We start from the raw sequence: 10562 nt of genomic DNA, 5'->3' as shown, positions 1-10562 counted from the left end.
TATATATATATATGTTATATATGTAATATGTAATATTAGTTTAATCAGTTAATTAGTTAATATATGTAACTATATGTACATTACTTATTTGAGGCCAGACAATTAAGTTTGCAAATTCATCCTAGAAAAAGTGCTACATACCTCTTTGCTGGATATCACTAATAGTCACCTTCAAAGGTGACATGATATATTTTATATATGGTATAGGACTTGGTATATAAAGTTTTTTTTATTAAAGTTCCTTATTTAAAGTTAATTTTTATCCTCCTCCAAAATAGTCTTGCCATCAAATACGATGACATACAGCTCAACTTATGTCAGGAAAAGTCCATAAATACATTGCATAATATCTTGATTCTAAAGATTGTATTGGCAGCTGGGTGCGGTGGCTCACACCTGTAATCCCAGCCCAGAAGCTGAGGCGGGTGGATTGCCTGAGCTCACAGATTCAAGACCAACCTGAGCCAGAGTGAAACCTTGTCTCTAAAAAATAGCTGGGCGTTGTGGCAGGCGCCTGTAGTCCCAGCTACTTGGGAAGGCTGAGGCTAGAGACTTGCTTAAGCCCAGGAGTTTGAGGTTGCTGTGAGCCACGAAGCCGTGGCACTCTACCAAGGGTGACAAAGTGAGACTCTGTCTCAAAAGAAAAAAAAAAGATTGCAATTGGCTAGCTGAGGTATTCACCCAAAACATTTATTTTTAACTTAAGTCTAGCCATAACTCTCAGATCATGACTCCTATTACTAAGTTTTATTATACAGTTCAGATAGAATAAGAAATTTGAAATTTCATTGCTGAAACCTAAGTAGAAGGGTATCTACTCTTAATTTAACCAAGTAAAATCTTATTAATTTGAAATAATTTGGAGGACATCCAGTCTTTCATGATGATAAATGAAATTTACAGAGTACTAATAGATATGTACTGTACACCTATTTCTTTTGTTCTTTTCTCTCTCTCTCTCTTTTTTTTTTTTGTAGACAGAGTCTCATTTTGTCTCCCTCGCTAGAGTGCCCTGGCGTCACAGTTACAGCAATCTCAAACTCTTGGGCTCACACGATTCTCTTGCCTCAACCTCCCAAGTACTTGGCTGTACAGGCACCCACCACGACGCCCAGTTATTTTCAGAGATGGGATCTAGCTCTTGCCCAGGCTGTTCTCAAATCTGTGAGCTCAGGCAATCCATCTACCTCAGCCTCCCAGGATTAGATTAGGATTACAGGCATAAACCACTGCACCTGATCTGTACCCCTATTTCAAAAGAATAAAACTTGCATAAAGGTATTCATAGATACTAACAGAGTCAATGTAAAAAAATTTTTTTACTACTTTTTTTTTTTTTTGCAAAATAATGTGTTATAAATGTAACTACTTCATGTATAAGAAGGAAACTTTAATTCCTTAATTATAGTTTAACATAGTTATAGAGTTCAGATCAGACTTTTCTTGGTTAAAAAGACAACATAACCCATAGTGGTTAAGTATATACAGATGTAACCAGACTGCCTGGGTTAGAAATAGTACCTGACCATTCATTAACTGCATGACCTCAGGCAAGTTCCTTTGTTTTCTATATCCTTTATTTTTAGAAGAAAGATAGTAATAGTTTCTATTTCATAGAGCAGTTGTGAGCAGTAAATGCATTAATGCCTGGAAGGTTCTTAGAATTGTATATAGCAATGTTAGCTCTTTTTAAAACTTTGAGAATTAGGGGAGAATTAGTTTGATTTTCTGTTTATTTCTCAGTTCATAGTAATTTACAGAAATAAACAAGTGAGGGAAAATTGGAAGAAAGTGAAAATTCAAAAACATTGTCAAAGCGGAGAACAAAATTAGGGGGAAACTGAGGATAATACAGTTGGAAGAGTAGGTAAGTGTGGGAGCTGCAGATGAGGTCATCCAGTCCTCAGAAAGGATAACCCATGACCCAGGACAGCAGCAGCAGCAGCAGCAGCAGCACGGGGGTGGGGCTGGGGGCTGTTTATATAGTTCTGTCAGTTAAAGCTCTCAATCTAAATTCACTGTATTAACATCTAAGTGTAAATCCAAATTTAGAGACCCCTGCTGGTCAAGAGCATCTCAGCTGGTATCACCTTTACATATTAAATGGCCACCTGTCAGTCACACGTTTATCTTAAAACTTCGTGAAGTTCTCCAACACAATATACATTACAGATATCGTCATTTGAAGGAATTGGGACTGGAAAGGTGTTTGGTTAATCTAAAGAAAAAAGAAAACGTAGTTAAAATAGGAAACTGTGGTTGGGCACAGTGGCTCACGCCTGTAAATTGTAGCACTCCGGGAGGCCAAGGTGGGAGGATTGCTTGAGGTCAGGAGTTTGAGACCAGCCTGAGCAAGTGTTGAGACCCCATCTTTACTAAAAATAGAAAAAAAAATTAGCTAGGCATGTTGGTGGGTGTCTGCAGTCCCAGCTACTCAGGAAGCTGAGGCAGAAGGATCACTTGAGCCTGGGAGTTTGAGGTTGCTGTGAGCTGGGCTGAGGCTGTGGCAGTCTAGCCTGGGCACAGAGAAAGATTCTGTCTCCAAAAAGAAATCATTTAAAAATAATGCATAAACATTTTACTTTAACTTGGAGCATAATTTAGATTTAGCAGGTTGCTCAGTAAATAGTTTTTTCTTATGTTCACTACTTGGATACTGTGATCTTTTTTCCATCCTCCACAGCATGTGGCACTTGCCATAAAACATGACACTGCCAATACTTTAAGAAAGGTTCCAATGGAATTTTAGGTTGTCTTTTTTGTACACACGTATGTGGGCACAGATGCAAAATGTGGTTTCTTTTTTTCTTAGCATCTTTACAGAAATATGGTTCACATGTCATACAAGTCGCCCATTTCAAGTTTTTGTCTATAATTTAATGGTTACAACCATTTGAGAGAGACTCGAAAGCTGCCTGGAGATGAAAGCCAGCAATGTTCACTATCTCCCTAGATTATCTTTAATTTTTTACAGTTTTATTACCCTAACTTAATTAAACTGAAATCTTTATTTTCAGTGACCTGCCTTCAACAAATCTTTGCAAATTTAGTTTATATGGTTAAACTCATTTTTGTGAAAGTGCAACTCAACTTGCCCCCTCCCAATAAATGAATTCTGTAACTAATTAGTTCTGCTGTCTCATTTAGTGCACATTAACATAGGTACTGGAAGAGAAATGTGTTCTAAGAGATTCGTGTATCTAAAATGGTTTAGCCAGAGTAGATAATCTCATCTTTTCCATTTTCTATTTATTGTAACAAATTGTCAGATTAAATCTAATTTATTCAGCGCAAGAGTTAATAATTTCTATGCTTATCCAGCAAATAATTGACCTTGAAATTTTGTTTATATAGAAGACTGGTAATAAAATTAGTCTTATCTGTTGTAAGTTGCTTTGAGAAAAATAACATACTCATTTCCTAATGAGTAAAATAAAGCCTTACCTTACCTGCCACAGGTATGGTTATATGTGCATACATGTCATTGTATAAAACAATCACCTGAAAAATAAATTTGCTGCTTAAAAAAGTTTCTGAAATCATAAACATCAGTTAACTCCAGATTATATGTTAACTAATATCTTGAGAGGAATTTCACTATGAAGGATGGCATAGACTAGTCTGCATCACAGAGTGCCCCTGAGTTCTGCAGGAGCACTCTTTGTGACAGTAAAGGTGGTATTCCTACCACAGACAGGGCAGCTGCCATGATAATGTACTGTTTATTGTTCTGATTCCTTGTCTCGGTTTTGAGAGTGAATTTTTCAACACAAGATGATTTGGTTTACTGATTTCATAGCTCCAAAGAGATGAAACCAAAATAAATAATAGTTCTATAATTTTGCCAAATGTGTTATGTTTTTGCTTACTAGACAAAGGACTTAATTTTCTTAGCGTTGTCTTTTCTTGTATACATGCACTTTAAAATTGTATTTTGATGTGGGGATCAATAGATCAAGCTTTCAGAATTTTATTGTGCACATTTTTTTCTAAGATTTTAATGCTTACTGTAAAATACTATAAAAGGACATGTGAATTGTGTGATGTGCCTCTTTACTTTGATTTGGCAAACAGTGCTGTTGACACAGTCCCGTACTATCGGTATGGGCCTGGCCTCAAGATGGATCTGCCTTCTCACACTCCGCTGGCCAAAAGACCCTTTGAATAGAGATTATTGTATCTATTGGAAAGGAAAACCTAGTTTAAGTCTGTTAAGCAAAAATTTTTGTGTACATGAGCCAGCAGTTATGTTAGGTGGTTTTGTTTGCTTTAATTAGTATTAAAAATTTTTAATTATGTAAGTCCTTCATATGTATAATGAGAAACTCAAAGAATAAAGAAATATATGAAATGGTGTATCTGGTGTAGTATTCAGAGAGGTAACTATTAACAGGCACATAAATGTACATATCTTCTTAAAAAATAAAATTCAATCATTGTACACTTGGTCTACAGCCTACTTTTTTTTCTCTACCTGACTATATGTGAACGTATTTTCTTGCTGGATCTAAAAAAGAAAGAATGGGGAAAAAGGAGCTGTGAGGACAGAAGCATCAGCTGGAGGGATTTCATTGCTAGAGTGCAGCCAGGCTCCACAACATGCAGATATCCTCTAGAATTTGGAAAAGAACCGTAAAAGTCAAGTGACGCAGATCTGGTGTAATGGTGGCGTGGTGGAGCTTCAGGTGATATTTACAGACAGAAGAAGTAAACTATAAAGGAATCGGTCCATTGAATACTTGGACGAATTTGAGAAATCTTTGATTTATTTATCAACTGCAACAGAAAATGAAAAGTAGCATGGCACAGATAAAACATTCTTCTGGTCATGACAGAAGGGAAAACCATAATTCATATCAGAGGACCTCCTCTCCAGAAGTCAGATACGTAGAACAAGAAAGATCCCCATGGGATAGAGATAACTTTGATTGTAGCAGGTCAGACCATGAGCATTCAAGAAGAGGACATTCTTATGATGGTAGCATGGAGTCATGAAATAGAGATTAAGAAAAACCCAGAGAAAGAGAAAGAAATGCAGATCGGAAAAGGTCGCGGAAATCTCCCATCTCCTGGGAGAAGAAGCCCAGAACCGTCAGTAACCCAGAGTTCCTCTGCTCAGGATGAACCTCCTGCAAAGAAGAAAAAAGAGGAGCCGGATCCACTCCTGACTTGCACTGCTGGAGCACACATTCCCCCTGCAAAGCTCAGGATGATGCAAGAACAGATTACAGATAAAAACAGCTTAGCATACCAGAGGATGAGCTGGGAGGCCCTAAAGAAGTCAGTCAATGGTTTTATCAACAAAGTCAACATTTCCAATCTACTTATTATTCAAGAGCTTCTTCAAGAAAATATAGTTTGAGGAAGAGGTCCACTGTCCAGATCTATTTTACAAGCATAGAGTGCATCTCCAATATTCACCCATGTTTATGCAGCATTAGTGGCAATTCTCAACTCAAAATTTCCACAGATTGGTGAATTAATCCTCTGAAGATTAATTCTTAATTTTTTTTTTTTTTTGAGACAGAGCCTCAAGCTGTCCCCCTGGGTAGAGTGCCATGGCATCACAGCTCACAGCAACCTCCAACTCCTGGACTCAAGCGAGTCTCCTGCCTCTGCCTCCCAAGTAGCTGGGACCACAGGCACCCGCCACAACGCCCGGCTATTTTTTGGTTGCAGCCGTCATTGTTGTTTGGCAGGCCCAGGCTGGATTCAAACCCACCACCTTAGGTGTACGTGGCTGGCGTCTTAGCCTCTTGAGCCATAGGCGCTGAGCCAATTCTTAATTTTTGAAAAGGATATTGAAGAAATGAGAAGCAACTTTGCCTGACTGCTTCCAAATTTGTGGCACATCTTCTTAACCACAATGTGGCACACGAGGTGTTGTGCTTACAGATGCTCACTTTGCTCCTGGAGAGACCGACAGATGATAGTGTTGAAGTAGCTATTGGTTTTCTCAAGGAATGTGGCCTGAAATTAACACAAGTGTCACCCAGAGGAATCAATGCTATATTTGAACACCTTCAAAACATTCTGCATGAGTCTGAAATTGATCAAAGAGTTCAACATATGATTGAAGAAATTTAGCTGTACGGAAAGATGGATTCAAGGACCACCCCATTATCCTAAAAGGACTTGACTTAGTGGAGGAAGATGATCAGTTCACCCATATGCTCCCTTTGGAGGATGACACAATCCAGAAGATGTTCTTAATGTTTTCCAGATGGATCCTAATTTTATGGAGAATGAAGAGAAGTACAAAAGTACTAAGAAGGAAATTCTTGATGAAGGAGAGAGTGATTCAAACACTGACCAAGATGCTGGTAGTAGTGAGAAAGAAGAGGAGGAAGAGGGAGAAGATGAAGAAGGACACAAAGTGACTATGCATGACACAACAGAAATTAATCTGCTCTCATTTCGTCGTACAATTTTATCTTGCTATTCGGTAAAGTTTAGATTTTGAAGAATGTGCTCACAAATTGCTGAATATGGAATTCCCTGAAAGTCAAACCAAAGAACTCTGCAGCATGATCCTTGATTGCTGTGCTCAACAAAGGACATATGAGAAATTTTTTGGCTTATTAGCTGGGAGATTTTGCCTGCTCAAAAAAGAGTACATGGAATCCTTTGAAAGTATATTCAAAGAACAATATGATACCATTCATTGCTTGGAAATAAACAAACAGAGAAATGTCGCTAAGATGCTTGCTCACCTTTTGTACACTGATTCCCATGAGTGTTCTCAAATGTTTAAAATTCAGCGAAGAAACCACCACATTATCCAGTAGAATTATGGTCAAAATATTTTTCCAGGAACTATGTGAATACATGGGTCTCCCTAACCTTCAAGCAAGGTTAAAGGATGAAACTCTACAGCCATTCTTGGAAGGACTATTACCCCAAGATAATCCAAGAAACAGTTTGCCATCAACTGCTTTACTTCAATAGATCTTGGAGGTTTAACGGATGAATTGCGTGAACATCTCAAAAATGCACCAAAGGTCATCTGTGGCACAGAAAGCAGACGTAGAGAAAAATAAATCCTCCCCATCCTCTTCCTCTTTCAGCGTCCTCCTCTTCAAAGTTTGACTTCTCCGACTCTGATTCTGATTAAGCAGCAACAGCAGCTCAGAGTCTTCCAGTGAAGAGAGTGATTCTTCATCTACCAGCAGTCATGGCTCTGCCTCAGCTAAAGATAGAAGGAAGAAGAGACAAAGGAAGAGCAGAAGTAGAGAAGTAGATACATTGATCAGGAGCCAACAAACAAATGATAGAAAACATGAAGAAAGAAGACTACAACACGGGCACCAGGAAACAAGGCCTGAGAGAGATAGATGGTCAGAAAAACAGAGATTGAAATTCAGGAGATTCAAATGGGAGAGATCCCATAACAAAGCGCATGTCTGACAGAAGTGTCCCCCTGAACGAAATAATGACGGTAAAGTTGTTTATGACAGAGGTCAGGAAATGCATAGAGATTTGGAGAATAAGTGTGGTGATCACAAAAAGAAAAGAGGAGAGAGAACAAATTCTTTTTCTGAAAATGAGAAGCACAGACATCTAAATAAGGACAGTGAAAATTTTAGAAGAGAGAGATCAAAGTCATGGGAAACAGATAGAAAGCCTTCAGGCTCTAGCAGTGATGAAGATAGATATGAGATGGTGCAGAGAGGCATTGGGAAAAATCTAGCAGATATGCTGACATAAACTGGGCATGCCTTATATTAGGTTGAAACAGATTATTTTTTACATTGATTGGTGAACTTTGTAGAGAATTTTTGTATAAAGGACCGATTTGTATTTGTAAATTTTAAAATGTTTTCTTTATAACTGTTTTATAACTGATACATCTCAAGGCCCTACCCATAAAATTATTTGAAGAAATAAAAAAGAAAGAATGAAAAAGATTGCTATTGAAGTAAATGACACACTATCATCTATATAATTACAGAGCTGTGTATTCATGGACATTTAAACAGTTTTGTTTTCATTGGTCTGCTAGTGCTGGCAACAGGTGGTTTTTGTCCGTTCTTACAGTTTGGAAATGTGCTCCTGGCTCTTTGTTAGCCTTTGATAGACACGTTTTAGTTTGCTTTGATCTTTTGATTTTAGTAATGTAGTAATTTCAGTTAGCATTAATTACATTGTTTTTAGTTGCAGGTTGCATAAATTTGACTTTAACTTAACCAAAAATAGGGACTTTATTGTTTCTTCCAATAGAAATATCCTACTTTGGGCCCATTTTGCTCCCAGGATTTAGGCAGTGTCTGCAGGTCTCTGCTCTGCCTTCTGCTCTGCTTTCTCTTGTTTGTTGACTTGATTCTCTCTTAACAGCTTCTACCACAGAAGGTGTTCTTGGTAGCCCCCAGCCTCCATGACCTAATAGCTCACTCATGATGCCAAGTAAAAAGGCAGACCCTATGTCTTAGTCTATTTTCTGTCACTTGGAAATTGTCTAATTATCCAATTTCTGTCACCTGAAATTGGATAATTTATAAGTAAAAGAGACTTTTTTCTTATAATTTTGGAGGCTGGGAAGTCCAAGAATGTGGCTCAGCATTGTGTGAGGACCTTCTTGGTAGTGGGGACTCTGCAGAGCCTGGGGGTGCTGAGCATGTGAGCTCTGGTCTCTCTTCCTCTTCTTAAAAAGCCAATGGTCCCATTCCTGTGATAGGTCATTAATCCACAAACAGATTAACCCATTGATGAAAGAAATAGATTAATCTCCACCGGTTAATACTGCTACATTAGAGATTAAATTTCAACATGAATTTGGAGGGGACAAATACTCAAACCATAAACCAATAATCCTCCAGGGTTGAGCCATAAAATTTCAGGTGTGATTCTAGAGGCTCAGCCTTGGAGCAGTCAGTATCAGTAGGAGTACACAAGACCTGTTTGGTCTGCCCGTTCTGTGGAATGGTGAGGGGGTCTTGCATAGCACCTGGGATGGAATAGAGATCGCTTTCTCCCTTGTAGAAACTAAGAGTGCTGGACATTTGAAAATAATGGTTTTCCATCACAGACCTAAACATAATTTATATATATGTATCTATAGTTAGGTCTGTTGCCTTTTTTTTTTTAACTGCCTTAAAGCTTATAGAGGATGTTATACTTCTGCAGTTCTCTTTTATGCTGGTATTGTCATGGTTTTGGCATTTTTGTATTTCGCTTAGTTACCTGGAGTTGATCTGAAGCATGATGTTGGATGAGTTAATATAACGCTAAGCACCATGAGCTTTTTGACTCAGAAAGTCTGGCTTCACACGTGGTGCCACCATTTCGCAACAATGGGACGTTGGACAGATTATGAGATCTTCCTATGCCCCTGTTTCCTTATTGCTGAAAGTAGGGAAAATAGTAGTTCTTACTATTTAGAATAATCCTGAGTTAGATGATTAGTTAGATGAGAAAATGATCTTTGGAAAATACTGGTCAGGTCAATTGGAAATGGTCGCTACATCTCCTTGCCACGAGCTCTGTCCTAGGCCTCTTAGACTTCGACTTACTTCCAAAGTGGCAGTGGTACTCAAAAACACTCCATTTCCTGGTCAAGGCCATTTGGATTGATGTTCATCAAGGCTACACCTTGATTAAAAAGCCGGCCTGTTTAGCACAGGTTTCCTTACTCTGCCTTACCAGTTTTCCTTCCTGATTCTCTTGTCAGCTTCTACCGTAGACAGTGTTCATGTGGTAGCCATGGGCTTCAGTGGTCAGGGAGTTTACTATTTCTCACCAAGCCATTGTTGTTGTCATCTCAAAAGGATCAGGTATTAGGTACTGCATCGCTGTTGTCCACCAGCATGATTGGTCCATGTTCTGCAAGGTACACAGGGCAAAATTGAATCTACTGTAAAGACCCAGATGTTTGTATTAAGGTTAACTCTGCAAATGCCCTTCCCTTTCTTTTTGTTCTTAACCAACATTTTACAGAGTGAACCTCCTCTTTCTTGTTTCCACTGAGGAAATACTGTGTGCCAAATACATACAAAGCACCTTTCTCCCATTGCCTTCCTCTGAGCTTTTGTTTTCTTTCTGCTCAAGCCTCTCAGAGCCAGGGCCATGTGGTAGAAGGCTGCTTTGCTTCTTCAGCATCTGGGGCTGAAGCATCTTCAACTAGGTTCAGCTGCCTCACTGCATTCAGTGCACTAGTTTTTCTCAAACTAGTTTTCTTCAGAGTCAGCTGGAGGACACCTTCCCCCCAACCCCAATCTGGTGCAGCTGGTCTGCAGTGGCCTGAGACTCCACCTTTCTCACAAGGCCTCAGTGAGTCAGATGTTGCTGATCCTGAGATTAGACTTTGAGAACCATTGGCTGGCAGTGGTCCCCAAGCTTGTTAAGCATCAGAGACCAGTTTCATGGAAAAACAATTCTTCCACAGATAGGGTAGGGTTCGATTCTCATAAGGAGCATGCAGAACCAATCTCTCAAACAGGCACAGTTTATGGCAAGGTTTGTGTTCCCTGTGGGAATCTAATGCTGCTACTGATCTGTTGGGAGGCAGAGCTCAGGCGGTGATGCTAGTGATGGGGAGCAGCTGTAAATGCAGATGCAGCTTTAGG

General features: G+C 39.0%; 1 protein-coding gene and 1 pseudogene across 1 annotated transcript in view; both read left to right on the top strand.

Moving 5' to 3' along the window:
• TULP4 (tubby like protein 4) overlaps nucleotides 1-10562 on the top strand; it is a 167339-nt gene that overhangs the window by 50759 nt on the left and 106018 nt on the right. The window lies entirely within an intron of this gene.
• LOC100956184 lies at nucleotides 4636-7641 on the top strand (annotated as a pseudogene).

Source organism: Otolemur garnettii, unplaced genomic scaffold (genome assembly GCF_000181295.1).
Source record: "Otolemur garnettii isolate 467f Iridium unplaced genomic scaffold, OtoGar3 scaffold00056, whole genome shotgun sequence".
NCBI classification, from domain to species: domain Eukaryota; kingdom Metazoa; phylum Chordata; class Mammalia; order Primates; family Galagidae; genus Otolemur; species Otolemur garnettii.
The sequence above is the reverse complement of the archived record's forward strand: the minus strand, read 5'-3'. Positions and strand labels throughout refer to the sequence as shown.